General features: G+C 40.2%; 1 protein-coding gene and 1 non-coding gene across 2 annotated transcripts in view; one reads left to right on the top strand and one right to left on the bottom strand.

Annotated features, from left to right (window-relative positions):
- TSPEAR (thrombospondin type laminin G domain and EAR repeats) overlaps positions 1-15,995 on the bottom strand; it is a 311,553-nt gene that overhangs the window by 276,286 nt on the left and 19,272 nt on the right. The gene's annotated exons all lie outside the window — the stretch shown is intronic.
- LOC122150596 lies at positions 12,524-12,630 on the top strand. Its single transcript, XR_006163753.1, has one exon. It is a non-coding gene; the product is annotated as a U6 spliceosomal RNA (small nuclear RNA).

The following is a 15,995-nucleotide window of genomic DNA, read 5'->3' as shown; positions in this document are numbered from 1 at the left end:
AAAAAAAAAAAAAAAAAGTCCTGGCCCAGACGGTTTCATCAGAGAATTCTACCAAACGTTCAAGGAAGAACTGACACCAATCCTACTCAAACTATTCCAGAACATAAAAAATAATGGAATCCTCCCAAATGCATTTGATAAAGCAAACATAACCTTGAAACCAAAACCAGGCAAAGCCATCACTCAAAAGAAAAACTGCAGACCAACATCCCTCACAAATATAGATGCAAAAATCTTCAACAAAGTCTTAGCCAATATACTCCAAAAACATATCAAAAAATAACACATTATGACCAAGCATGGTTCATGTCAGTTATGCAAGAATGGTTCAACATTAGAAAAACAATCAACATCATCCAACACGCAGATAAAACAAAGGAAAAGAACCACATGATCATATCAATCGATTCAGAAAGGCATTTGATAAAATTCAACACACCTCTTCCTGATAAATCTCTCACCAAAAGAGTCATACAAGGGACATTCCTCAACATAGCCAAAGGCATCGATGCAAAAACAACAGCCAACATTATTCTCAATGGGGAGAGACTGAAACCATTCACCTTATGAACAGGAAGCAGACAAGGATGCCCTCTATCACTTCTATTCAACATTGTATTGGAAGTCCTAGCCAGGGCAAATTGCTAAAGTAGATGACAAACTACTACTATTTGCTGATAATGTGATCTTAAACCTAGAAAACCCAAGAGACTCAGAGACTCGGTTAAAAAAAACACACAGGAACAAATTGAGAGTGTTAGCAAAATGGCAGGAACCAGATCAACATACAAAAATGAGTTGGATTGCTCTATATCAGCAAAGAGATTGCTGAAAAAGAAATAAAGAAACACATTCCATTAACAGTACTTACCAATTAAAAATAAAATACTCTAGTATAAATCTTACCAAGAACACAAAAGACCTGTACAAAGAAAACTACAAAACACTACTGCAAGAAACCTTAATAGATTTAAATAAATGGAAGAACATTCCATGCTCATGGATAGGAAGATTGAACATTAGGAATAGGTCAATTCTAGTCAAAGCAATCTAAGCATTCAATGGTAATTCCAATCCAGATCCCATCAACATTCTTTAAGGATGTAGAAAAAGCAATCACTAACTTTCTATGAAAGGAAAGAGAACTCAGATAAGTAAAGCACTATTGAAAAAGAAGAACAAAGCAGGAGGTCTCACATCCCCAGATCTAAAACCTGCTAAACAACCACAGTAGTCAAAAGTAGCTGGTATTGACACAATCACAGACAGATAGACCAATGAAATAGTGAGATCCAGAGCAAGAACAGATACATGCACACCCATGTTCATCGCAGCACTATTTAAAATAGCAAAAAGATGGAAACAATCTAGGTGGCCACCAACTGAAGAATGGATAAGCAAACTATGGTACATACACACAGTGAAATACTATGTGACCGTAAAGAATAACATTGCATCTGCAAAACACCACATACCAGAGATGAACTTGGAGGACATTATGCTGAGGAAATAAGTCAATCACAGAAGGACAAATATTGTATTAGTTCATAATTGTAAAAAGTCAATGAAGATTTCTATACGGAAGGAAATTTTCTTGTTGGTTACCAGGGGTAGGAGGAGAGGGGAAGGAACACTGCTAGATAAGTAGAGACAAGTATTGATTTGGGTGAGGGGAAGGAAAATGTACAAAATGTGAGTGATCAACACGGTGGCACTCAGGAAGAGGAAGACAGAGAGGTGCATGGGAGGTACAGACAACAATGAAGAACACTTTTGTACACATGCAGAACTGTGCTTTCAGTGATGGCAAACCTTGATATATGGGTGGGTAGATGGGTGGAAAGGCTGAACAATTAGGTGTATCTATGCAGGGAAAGTGTACCATGACCATATATAGAGTTGGCAGACAATGTTTCTACAAGTGTATTTATATGTTCTGTGAGAATTCCCAGGTATATAGTAGAGCTGACAAGGGACAAAGTTGTAGTCAATACAAGGCCACAGCCAGCTACCTGGAGGGAGCAAATAGTTGGATCTGTGCAGTAAGGACCATGGTCACAAGGGACATCAAGCTCAAATGGTATAATATACTACGCAAAAACATTGTTCCACATCCTACTTTGACAAATAGTGACTGCGATCTTAAAAGCTTGTGAGTGGCCATCTAGATGCAACAATGGGTCTCTCTTAGTCCAGAGCAAAGAAGAACGAAGGAAAGCACCAATGTAGGGAAACAATTGGTCCAGGAAACTGGTACACCATATTATCCTTGGTCTATATGACTATGAGACCAGAAGAACTAGATGGTGCTCAGCTACCACTGTCAACCACTCAGAGAGGATCTCTGTTGAAGATCCTGGATAGATTGGGAGAACAATGTGGAACAAAACTCAAAATCAAACAGAGAAAAAGAGACCAAGTTTGCTGGTCTGGTAGAGCCTGGTGGAACCCTTGAGACTATGGCCTCTAGCTGCCCTATAGGTCTGAAATTGAACCCACTCCTGTGGCTTCCAGACAAACAAAAGCTAGGCATATGAGGTGAACATTTACATTAGGTAGATACACTCCTTGGAGAGATCAGTCATGAGAGAATAGAAGGCCTGTGTACACAGTGAGATAGCTCGGAGGCCAGGAGTGCAAGGGAGGGAAGGGCACAGGGAGGAGGTGACTATGGGGAGGAGGTAGGAAGAGAGCTGTTGCATTGTGGGAAATTGCAGTCAATGTCATTAGACAACGTGTATATGAACTGCTGTATGGAAAATGAATTTTCTCTGTAAATATTCACCCAAATCACAATTAAAAAAAAAAATGTTCACATTAGATGCCATGTGGGAAACAGGACACAGAATTCTAGACACTGTGTAACTACAACTGTGTGAAACAAATCCACCAGCAAAAGCTCAATTGAAAAATTGACTGCCTCTAATTAAACAAAGTCTAACAGCATGAGGGGTGTCTCTAAATGGGAAGAAAAATATGATTTTTAATTCCTTTGACATTTCTGTATTCTCTGAATTTCCTTTGCTAAAGAGCTCTGGTAGCATAGTGCCTAAGGCACTTGAAAGCTAACCAGAAGTCTGCTGGTTCAAACCCACCAGCCACTTCTCAGAAGAAAGGTTGGGAAATCTACTTCTGAAGTGATACCACCTTGGAAATCCAAGGACGCGTCGCTATGAGTCGTAGCCAACTTGACGGCACATAACAACAACAACAATTTCCATATACGATCAAACAAACAAGCAAACAAACTACAGCTGCATGTTTCAAACCAAAGGAGCTCTGGTGGTGCAGTGCTTACGGTGTTTCCCTACTAACCAGATGTTGGCGGTTCAAACCCACCAGCCACTCCATGGAAGGAAGACTGGGCAATCTACTTCCCAAAAGCTTTATCACCTCCTTAACCCAATGGGGCTCACTTTGAGTCAGAATCAACTCCATGGCAGTGGGTGAGTTTTGAAACCCAGAGTTTTTGACCATTGCTTTCCTTGTATTGCATCCTATTGAAACAATATTTCTTACAACAAAAATCAGAGGCAATCTTCTTGGTTTGTGTACATAGCAAATACACAATTATTTAACTCTTGTTTCAATTGCAAATGCACATATAGCTGTATTGGCCAGCTTGTTTGCATGCTGGTAGGAATGATGAGGTCCTCTTGGAGAATTGGCATGAAGAAGGACCTTGTAGATCATCAATGAAAAATACAAAGAGAGAGAAGTTCTGCTTCTGACCAACTGTCCTATCAAGAACAGCTGGCAAGAACAGAAGGAATTGAAAATATCCATCTGAGTGCATCGGAGAGGGATCGTGGCAACCTGCACCAGGTTGTGGAGGGATCCTAGAAGAAAGAGAATTTCCTTGAGATGATCTCTGCACTCTGCCATGGTGCATGATGCTTTGCCAATTCCTATCTATCCAAGCAGAAAGATTAGACATGGGAAGCAGTACTCACACAGGGTTGAAGAGATAAAAATTTGAGTTCAAGATCACAGAAGAGGCATAGACTGTTAAACACATCAGGATTATAGTTCATGTTATTTAATTATTTTCGACTCCAAAGGCTACACTCTAGGGACAAAAGTGAACTGGAAAGAGATCTGTCCTCGCAAACACCATACCATAACTTTGCACAAACTCAATCCCTATAACACTCAGGCATTCTGCTCTGTTTGTTACTGCATGAAAGGAAGGAAATGTAACCTATCTCTGGAGGAAGGCTACATCAATCTCATGCTCTTCTGTACTTCCACTGCCTGCATACAATGTTCTAAATTCAATAAAAATTGCTGAGCATGACAGAAATACAAAGATAAAGCAAACAACAGAAGCACATTTTAGGGGGTCCACATTTTGGAGTTGTCCATGTAATGGAGTAATCGGGTCCAAATACTGGAGTTATGCTTAAGGTGATAGCTGAGAAGATGAAGAATATAACCTGGGAACTGGAATTTATTTTTCAAAGAATAAAATGGAAATTATAGAACTGAGAAATATGATTACTGAAATTGAAATCCCACTAGTTGGGTTTGATGGTAGAGTAGATAGAACAAGAGAAGAGAACATTAGTGGGCTGGAGGAATTCAACAGGGAATATCAGGACTGAACCACATTCAACAGAGAAAATCAGCTAACAAAATCATCATTCTGGGAAGAAGAGTTTTCTTCTCCTCATCAATGATTCTGAGATGAAAGTATAAATTGATTTGTATTTATTTAGGAAGGATTTATTGTACACCTATGGTTATGAGTTGAATGGTGTCCTTGAAAAACATAGTTGAAGTTCTAATTACCATGCCTGTGAACATGATTCTATTTGAAAATAGGTTTAGAACATATAAGTTAGCATTAGCTCATACTGGAGTAATGTGGACCCTAATCTTCTTAAAAGGCAAGAAGTACACATACAGTGCCACATACAGGGGAAAGTTGGACAGGCTGTGGTGGAGGCAGAGACTGTGGTGATGCAGCCACTGACAATGAACATCTGGAGCCACCAGAAGTTGAAATAGTTAGGGAAGATTCTCCACAAAGCCTTTAGAGAGAGGGTGGCCCTGCTGACAGCCTGAATTTGGTCAAAATTTAGCTAAAGCTAATGGAAGAAATGATGAAGTAGAAGAGCTGAAAAGATTTCAGAAAGTGGCTTGAGAGGACCAAGTAAAGTATTATAATGAAATGTACAAAGACTGGGTGTTAAGGAATCAAAGGGGAAGAACATGCTCAGCATTTTTCAAGCTGAAAGCACTGAAAAAAAAATTTCAACCTTCAAGATGCAATATTGAAGGAGTCTATGGACAAAAGATTGAACAATGCAGGAAACATCAAAAGAAGATGCAAGTAATACACTGAGACACTGTACCACAAGCAACTGGTTGACATTCAACCATTTAAGGCAGTCGTATGTAATCAAAAAACAATGGTATTACTGAATGAGCCCATTACTGTAAAAAGACAAAGAAAGGTTTGCTTGAGAAAGGGAACGCACTTTCTGGATTACCGGGTTGGGGAGGGATGGAGAGGGTTTAATTTCAGACTAGTTGGGGACCACACACTAACATGGATATGTGGAGGGATGGACTAGAAAGAGACTGTGACCACCACGATAGCATTAGGAAAAGGGAAGACACCAAATTGGGCACATAAGAAGTAGACTACAGATGCTAATATCAACCAGTATATCCACAATACTGCATTAACATTAACACCAAACACCAGGCTATAGACAAACACGTAAACATCTAAGAAGATGAGATGAGGGTCAGTGAACAAGAACATACTCTAGACTAAGGACAGATTCAGCAGAGGCTAATCTTGCACAAATACCAGTGATACAAAATACCTGCAATCCTTACAGAAAAAAACAGAAGACAGACATAGAGTCAGCCAGAAACTTTGGGAGAGAGATCCAATGGATGTACTGACTCAGGACCATGGTACTGGGCGACACCAGACTAAATCGGTGCAACAAAATACATAAATGTCTTGTTCCTCATCCTACTTTGGTGAGTAGTGGCTGGGGTCTTAAAAGCTTTCAAGTGGCCCTCTAAGATGCAGCTAATGGTCTCCTAATATTGGAAGATAAGAAGAGTGCAAAAAAATAAGGACATTTAGGAGCAATCAGCCCTAGCACACGATGGCCCTCAAGACCAGAAGAACAAGATGGTGCCCAGATACCAATGCCAACCACTCAGGAAAGGATCAAATCTGGAGATCCTGGATAGAGTGGGAGGAAAAATGTGGAAAAAAATCCAAAAACTCAACAATGACCGGAATTTCTGGTCTGATGGAGTCTGGTAGGATCCCCAATACCATGTCCCTGGGATACATTCTGGGCCTGGAATAAAACTCACTCCCAGAGGCTAGCTCTCAGCCTGATAGTAAACAATATGTTTACCACAGACCACTCTACCCAGAGTGACACACCCACATATTCTATGGAAATGAATTCTTGGAGCAATCAACCACGGGACACCAGAGGGGCAACATTCACACGGAGGAAATGCAGGACACATGACTGCATAACTATGAGGGCATAGGGGGAGGGTAACTGGGCAGGAGGGGAGGAGACTGGGTTAGGGTTGGGGATGGTAAATGGGGAGTGAAACTAAATGTACACATAATGTTGAATGTAAAACAAACTCTGCTCTGTAAACTTGGACCTAAAGCACAATAAAAAATAATAGTAGTAACAACAAACAGAATAAAATAAAATTAAAATTAGGACTGAATGCATGTCTAGAATAAAAAAAGAAAAGAAACAATGGTATTCAAGGAAGGAGTTCAAGCTGTCCCAAAGGATTTGGGAAAAATAAGCCTCCAGGAATTTAGGGAACACCCATTGAGATGTTTTGCCACACAGATGCAGTGCTGGAGGCACTCGCTCATTTTGCCAAGAAATTTGGAAGACAGCTACATGGCCAGTTTTTCATTCTGTTGAACATGATGAGTTGAAACTGATGAGTTGAAACTGACTTGATGGCATCTAGCAACAACAACAAGGCTGTCCTTGAGGCACCACTTAGGTTTACATGTGGGAAGGCTGGAGAAAAGAATAGGTTCAGAATTGCGATAACATTTTTAATTGGTTAGTTTTGGCTATAGATTTTATTGCACTCTGAAATACCGTAGCTTTATGATATATTTTAATACTAAAGAGATCAATTCCCCCATCATCAGTATTTCTTTTTAAAGTCTCTCATCTATTCTTGTTTATTGTCTTTGCTATTATCTGCCACATTCTCCTTCACCACTAGAAGGTAAACTCCATGTGAGCAGCGAACTCATCTTATTCAATATTCAATCTCTGAATACCTAAAATAATGTCTGGCATAAAGTAGACCTGTAGACAAAACTGGTTAATAAATGATTATTTTCCACAAAAATTGTTGAATAATAGTTTTGAGTCTTGAAAATGGTTGCATTATGTCAACATTTTCTTATTATGCATAAAATGTTGTGAAGTTCTGCTTCCATGAGTGGTAGAAAAGTTTGTATCACTCTGGTAGCATAGTGCCTAAGGCACTTGAAAGCTAACCAGAAGGCTGGTGGTTCAAACACACAGGCCACTTCTCAGAAGGATGGTTGGAAAATACACTTTGGAAGTGATACTACCATGGAAATCCAAGACGGGTCACTATGAGTCGTGTCCAACTCGACAGCACATAACAACAACAACAATATTCCATATAGGCTCAAACAAACAAGCAAACAAACTACAGCTGTATGTTTTCAAACCAAAGGAGCTCTGGTGGTGCAGTGCTTAAGGCGTTTCACTACTAACCAGAGGTTGGTGGTTCAAACCCACCAGCCACTCCATGGAAGGAAGACTGGGAAATCTACTTCCAAAAATTTTTACCACCTCCTTAACTCAATGGGGCTCACTTTGAGTCAGAATCAACTCCATGGCAGTGGGTGGGTTTTGAAACCCAGAGTTTTTGACCATTGCTTTCCTTGTATTGCATCCTATTGAAACAATGTTTCTTACAACAAAAGTCAGAGGCAATCTTCTTGGTTTGTGTATATGGCAGATACACAGTTATTTAACTCTTATTTCAATTGCGAATGCACATATAGCTCTATTGGCCTGCTTGTTTGCATGCTGGGTAGGAATGATGAGGTCCTCTTGGAGAACTGGCGTGGAGAAGGACCTTGTAGATCATCAATGAAAAATACAAAGAGAGAAATTCTGCTTCTGACCAACTGTCCTACCAAGAACAGCTGGCAAGTACAGATGGAATTGAAAATATCCATCTGAGTGCATCGGAGAGGAATCCTGGCAACCAGCACCAGGTTGTGGAGGGATCCTAGAAGAAAGAGAAGTTCCCAGAGATGATCCCCATACTCTGCCATGGTGCATGATGCTTTGCCAATTCCTATCTGTCCAAGCAGAAAGATTAGACATGGGAAGCAGTACTCACACAGGGTTGAAGAGATAAAAATTCGAGTTCAGGATCACTGAAGAGGCATAGACTGTTAAAAAGAATTATAGTTCATGTTATTTAATTAATTTCAACTTTGAAGGCTACACTCTAGGGATATAAGTGAACTGGAAATAGATCTGCCCTCACAAACACCATACCATAACTTTGTGCAAACTCAGTCCCTCTGACATTCAGGCAGTCTGCTGTACTTGTGACTGCATGAAAGGAAGGAAATGTAACCCATGTGTGGAGGAAGGCTACATCAATCTCAGCTCTTCTATACTTCCATAGTCTGCATACAATGTTCAACATTCAGTAAAAATCACTGAACATGACAGAAATTCCAAGACAAAGCAAACAACAGAAGCATATTTTAGGGGATCCATATTTTGGAGTGGTACCTATAATGAATTGAGTCTACTGGAGTTATGTTTAAGGTGATAGCTGAGAAGATGAAGAATGTAACCTGAAAACTGGAATTTATTTTTCAAAGAATAAAATGGAAATTATAGAACTGAGAAATATGATCACTGAAACTGAAATCCCAGTAGTTGGGTTTGAAGGTAGAGTAGATGAAACAAGAGAAGAGAACATTAGTGGGCTGATGGAAGTCAACAGGGAATATCAGGACTGAACCACATTCAACAGAGAAGATCAGCTAAAAGAATCATGATTCTGGGAAGAAGAGTTTTCTTCTCCTCATCAATGATTCTGAGATGAAAGTATAAATTGATTTGTATACATTTAGGAAGGATTTATTGTACACCTATTGTTATGGGTTGAATGGTGTCCTTGAAAAACATAAGTTGAAGTTCTAATCACAATGCCTGTGAACATGATTCTCTTTGAAAATAGGGTTTAGAACATATAACTTAGCATTAGCTCATACTGGAGTAATGTGCACCCTAGTTTCATCTGCATGGTGTCCTGAAAAGGCAAAGAGAACACATACAGTGCGACATTCAGGGGAAAGGTGGGCAGGTTGTGGGGGAGGCAGGGACTGGGTGATGCAGCCACAGACAACAAACACCTGGAGCCACCAGAAGTTGAAATAGTTAGGAAAGATTCTCCACAAAGCCTTTAGAGAGAGGGTAGCCCTGATGACACCCAGAATTTGGTCAAAATTTAGCTAAAGCTAATGGAAGAAATGATGAATTAGAAGAGCTGAATAGATTTCAGAAAGTGGCTTGAAAGGACGAAGTAAAGTATTGTAATGAAATGTACACTTGGTGTTAACAAATCAAAGGGGAAGAACATGGTCAGCGTTTCTCAAGCTGAAAGCACTGAAGAAAAATTTCAAGCGTCAAGATGCAATATTGAAGGAGTCTATGGACAAAAGATTAAATGATGCAGGAAACATCAAAAGAAGATGCAAAGAATACACAGAGACACTGTACCACAAGTAACTGGTTGACATTCAACCATTTCAGGCAGTCGTATGTAATCAAGAAACAATGGTATTACTGTATGAGCCCATTACTCTAAAAGACAAAGAAGGGTTTTCTTGAGAAAGGGAACTACTTTCTAGATTACCAGGTTGGGGAGGAATGGAGAGGGTTTAATTTCAGGCTAGTTGGGGGCCACACACTGACGTGGATATGGGGAGGGATGGAACAGAAAGAGTCTGTGACCATTACAATAGCATTAGGAAAAGGGAAGACACCAAATTAGACACATAAGATATAGACTACAGATGCTAATATCAACCAGTATATCCACAATACTTACATTAACATTAACACCAAACACCAGGCTACAGACAAACACGTAAACATCTAAGAAGATCAGATGAGGGTCAGTGAACAAGAACATACTCTAGACCAAGGACAGATTCAGCAGAGGCTAATCTTGCACAGATACGAGTGATACAAAATACCTGCAATCCTTACAGAAACAACAGAAGACAGACATAGAGTAATCCCTCACAGCCAGCCAGACACTTGGGGAGAGAGATCCAATGGATGTACCGATTCAGGACCACAGTATTGGGGGACACCAGATTCAATCGGCGCAACAAAATAATAAAAGTCTTGTTCCTCATCCTACATTGGTGAGTAGTGACTGGGTCTTAAAAGCTTTCAAGTGGCCATCTGAGATGCAGCTAATGGTCTCTTATCATCGGAAGCTAAGAAGAGTCCAAAAAACAAGGACATTTGGGAGCAATCAGCCCTAGCACACAATGGCCCTCAAGACCAGAAGAACAAGATGGTGCCCAGATACCAATGCCAACCAGTCAGGAAAGGATCAAATCTGGAGATCCTGGATAGAATGGGAGAAAAAATGTGGAAAAAAACCAAAAAAACTCAACAATGACCAGAATTACTGGTCGGATGGAGTCTGGTAGGACCCCCAATACTATGTCCCTGGCATATATTCTGGGCCTTAAATAAAGCTCACTCTCAGGGGCTGGCTCTCAGCCCAATAGTAAACAATATGTACCCACAGACCACTCTACCCAGAGTGACACACCCACATATTCTATGGAAATGAATTTCTTGCAGCAATCAACCAAGGGACACCAGAGGGGCAACATTCACATGGAGGAAATGCAAGACACACAGGAGTGCATAACTATGAGGGCATGGGGGGAGGGTTACTGGGCAGGGAGGGGAGGAGACTGGGTTAAGGTTGGGGATGGTAAATGGGGAGTGAACTAAATGTACACATAATATTGAATGTAAAACAAACTCTGCTCTGTAAACTTGCATCTAAAGCACAATAAAAAATAATAATAGTAATAATAAACAGAATAAAATAAAATTAAAATAAAGACTGAATGCATGCCTGGAATAAAAAAAGAAAAGAAGCAATGGTATTCAAGGAAGGAGTTCAAGCTGTCCCAAAGGATTTGGGAAAAACAAGGCTCCAGGAACTGAGGGAACACCCATTGAGATGTTTTGCCACACAGATGCAGTGCTGGAGGCACTCGCTCATTTTGCCAAGAAATTTGGAAGACAGCTACATGGCCAGTTTTTCATTCTGTTGAACATGATGAGTTGAAACTGATGAGTTGAAACTGACTTGATGGCATCTAACAACAACAAGGCTGTCCTTGAGGCACCACTTAGGTTTGCTTGTGGGAGGGCTGGAGAAAAGAATGGGCTTAGATTTGAGATAAAATTTTTAATTGGTTAGTTTTGGCTATAGATTTTGTTGCACTCTGAAATACCGTAGCTTTATGATATATTTTAATACTAAAGAGATCAATTCCCCCATCATCAGTATTTCTTTTTAAAGTCTCTCAACTATTCTTGTTTATTGTCTTTGCTATTATCTGCCCCATTCTCCTTCACCACTAGAAGGTAAACTCCATGTGAGCAGCGAACTCATCTTATTCAATATTCAATCTCTGAATACCTAAAATAATGTCTGGCATAAAGTAGACCTGTAGACAAAACTGGTTAATAAATGATAATTTTCCACAAAAGTTATTGAATAATAGTTTTGAGTCTTGAAAATGGTTGCATTGTGTCAACATTTTCTTATTATGCATAAAATGTTGTGAATTTCTGCTTCCATGAGTGGTAGAAAAGTTTGTGTCAGACTAGCCCTCTAGCTGAGGCAAAACGGGAGACCTGGGTTTCAAAAAGATCCCTGTCAATATCCTGCTACAACAATATTTGAATTATCTTTAGCAAAATTTTATTTGTGTGTGATAGTAATTTATTGATTGATAATTTCCACATCCTCTTGTATCTTATTTCCATAGGCAATCCATCAAGATTACTTCAAGGAAACTCTATGAAGTGGTTCTACTCTTTAACAATGGGGTCACCATGAGTTTGGGGCCAATTTGACAGCCCCTAACAATAATAAAGGAGCTGTGGTAGTGCAGTGCCTAAGGCATTTGACTGCTAACCAAAAGGTTGGTGGTTCAAACCCACCAGCTTCTCCATGGAAAGATGATGGGGCAACCTACTTCTGCAAAGATTTACTGCCTTAGTAACCCAGTGGAAATCGCTATGAGTCATCATGGACTTAATGACAGTGAGTTTGGTTTTTGAGTTTAACAGTAACAATGGGAAAAGCACTTAAAAGTGATGAAAAACATCCACTCCTAGATTAAAGAAGTATTAAATAATTCCAAACAAGAAAAGAAGGCAGGGTGCTCACTTCAGCAGCATATATACAAAAATTGGAACAATACAGAGAAGATTAGCATGGCCCCTGCACAAGGATGACATGCAAATTCGTGAATCGTTCCATATTTTTAAATGACTGGTTATAAAACAAAAATATGTAAGTGGCTTTTTTTAACAGGTGATACTATGTAAGACAAAGCCAAAATGCAAAATTAGGCTTTGATTGGCACTTTTTGAAAAATAACAACAAATATGGGATATAATCTGGATGGCCACTTCTGTATTTAATGTGAAATATTTAGATACCTTTTTGAACACTTAACAGTTTCTTTGACAATGACTTTTGTAAGGATGGGCACTTTATATCATTCCTTATGACATGCACATTGTCTGTCACTAATCCTTGGATCTTGCTGTATTGTCACCTAAATTGGTATAGTTACTGTTGAAAATTTCTAATGAATAATCATGACACTTTTCATCAGATGTATTTCCTGCAGCTTGAAGGTTTTTTTTAAAAGAAAAAGATATCAAATGCCTGCTGCTGACACCCTTTTAAATTGCTATCTTTTGAAAAGCACCAGTATGTGTTTTAGATTGATTTCCCTGTTTTAGAGAAATGACAAGTCAGTAGTTGGAGTTCTGATGGTATAAGCAAAACTAATAAAGTTTGTTTATAAAAGCTGTAAACAAAAAAAAAAAAAAAAGGAAAAGAAGGAAGGAAAACACACTAGGTACACTAGGGCTGAAATCTAAACAAAGACAGAATAGACACACTACAATCAAAAGAGAAAGAGCAAGTTTGACAGATGACTTCTCAGTAGAAATGGTGGAATCTGGAAGATAATGGAATGGTATCATTTGCTGAAAGGAAATAAGCATAAGGCTGTTGTTGTTGTTGTTATGTGCCGTCGAGTCGGCCCCGACTCATAGCGACCCCTCCTTGGGTTTCCGAGGCAGTATCACTACGGAAGTAGGATTGCCCAACCTTCCTTCCGAGGAGTGGCTGGTGGGTTTGAACCGCCAGCCTTCTGGTTAGCAGTCAAGTGCTTTAGCCACTATGCTACCAGAGCTCCAACTGTGGAGAAAGATTGTCCAAAATGGGAGGAGGATAATGACATTCCAATGCAAGTGAAACACAGGGAGTGTGTCACTAGCTGGAGCTACAGTAAAGAAAATATAAAAAGCAGCTTTACAGCAGAAAGAAAATTTTCATGATCAAACAAGACATTTATAAACAAATTAGGTATGACAGAAGAAGACTATAGATACATAAATGTCGATGAATATCGACAGTATAAAATATCTTGTGAGTTTCAAAATATTTATAGAAGTAAAATACATGGCAACAATATCACAAAAGTCAAGAAGTATCAACATAGAGTCAAAATGCTCTAAGTACACTGGGAAATAGTGAAAAGCAAAATTTATAGTCAACTTACAAATTCAGAAATTCATGTGATCTCCTCAAAAATAATTTAAAAATGTGTAACTATCTAGGAAGTAAATGAGAGGAAATAGAACAATAAAAATCTCAAAACAGTCCAAAACTCCTAAGCAAGGAGAGAAAAGGAAATAGGCTGAAGCAGAAAACAAACTAAGATGGTAGGTATCAACTCAATGCTCTGCATCCTGGTCAGCCCTTGATACTGTCAGATCTGTTGTTAGTTTAGTCATTCTTCTAGGTGTGTCATGGTATGCTGGGGTTTTAATTTATTTCCCTAATGACTTGTGATATTGAACATCATATGCATTTCATGTGCTTCTTTGCCACCTGTATCTCTTCTCTGGCCCATTTATTACATGGCAAAATACTAGTTGCTGTGTCATTCCATCCATATGACATTTTGGAAAATGGCAAAACTACAGAGATTTAAAAAGAAAAAAGCCAGATCAGTGGTACCCAAGGACTGGGCAGGGAATGTGGATTGAGTACAAAGAGGCATGAGGGAACTTAGTGGAATGATGGAAAGTGTGGTGTGCTACACAACTGTATATATTTGTCAAGATGCATAGATTTGATGCAAAAAGAGTAAAGAACTGAATATCTTACATGCTAAAGAAACTAATCTATAAATAAAAGCCTTCCTACAAAAAAAATCTCTAGGCACCTATACCTTCACCTGTGAATTCTTCTAAACAATTAGCAAGGAAATCACACCAATCTTAAACTTCTTAGTTTGTTTTATTAGGAAGGCACACTTTTCCAGCCCTCAGAAGCTGGAGGCCTGAAGTGCTTCCTTCTAGTGAGGACAGCAGGGGAGTTCTGTGTGATGCCCAGGAGGCTGTGTGGCCATGGCCTGCAAGCATGGAAGCCTGGTGGGGAGGAGCCAGCAACAGGCTGGAGAATGGCCATGGGCAGTGGGTGACAGGCAAATTATTAGGTGACGAGAACACACCTGTGTGGGAAGGAGGTCATCCACTCAGGACTGCAGTACAGAGGCCCTGATGGGGACCCCAGTTTATCTCCTGTAGATTTAATACTCTGAATGTTGAAGTTTGAAGCCTTCACATGCTATAGGGTCTGCACTGCTACATTTGGACTTGCAAAGTCAAAACATGAAGATCAAAAAGGCAAAGAAGGTGAGGTCATTGATTTGTCCAGAGGAGGGCCAGGTCATTGGAGTTGCAAAGAATGCCACAAAGAAGGAAAAAGCCTGGGTTTCTGGGATGACCACTGAAATTATACTGTGAATTTTTTGAAAGACCAGCCAGATCAGTTAGAACTATGTGCAGAGAGGACTGGGCTGAGAGAGAGGAGGCAGAACAGGAAGGGGAGAAGTCAGGAGAGAGGTGACGTGGGCTGGGTGGAGGGTGGAAACTGGGCAGCTGAGTGGGAGAATAAGAAAGTGGTAAGGGAGGTGGGGCGGATCAGGAGTGAGGGTGGATCAGGTGTCCCATGTCTAGGCCAGTAGATGCAGGCATGCACACAGAATGGCAGCTCGGTTTCAGGCCTGGGGGAGAGACAGGAAGTCTTGAGACCCAGGCCAAGGATGGTGCCATGTTTGGGATCCCCACATCTTGGGGAGCCATGATTTCTCACCCTGGAGATCTGAGCACGACCAGAGCGCAGGGAGCCCCCGTACGGCAAAGTTTCTTCCTTCTGACTTACGGTCTTTACATTATTATAGCACCAGTTTTTCTGGATTGTGACTGGGGTGCATCTGAGGATTAAGCTATCATAGCTCCAGCCACTGACAAAAATACCCCCTCTGACTAGGGCCCACTAGTGTATCAGGCAGAGCCCTAACTCCTCAGGGATAGGGGCATCCCATTTTCTCCCTGCCTCCCTGTCAGTGGGAAACCCTCCTCCATGAAATTCCCAAGAAGGTGACCTCGACAGTGGGAGAGAAATGGTTGTCCCTGCCAGATGGTGATGCCACCTATAAGAAGCTCAGGGTCCTCACCACTTCTATTCAACATTGTACTGGAAGTCCTAGCCAGGGCCATAAGGCAAGAAAGGGAAATCAAAGGCATCCATATTGGTAAGGAAGA

The sequence above is a fragment of the Orycteropus afer genome, unplaced genomic scaffold (genome assembly GCF_000298275.1).
Source record: "Orycteropus afer afer isolate SDZICR_OR568_19922 unplaced genomic scaffold, OryAfe1.0 scaffold00179, whole genome shotgun sequence".
Lineage (NCBI taxonomy): Eukaryota > Metazoa > Chordata > Mammalia > Tubulidentata > Orycteropodidae > Orycteropus > Orycteropus afer.
This window is presented reverse-complemented; position numbering and strand designations above follow the sequence as displayed.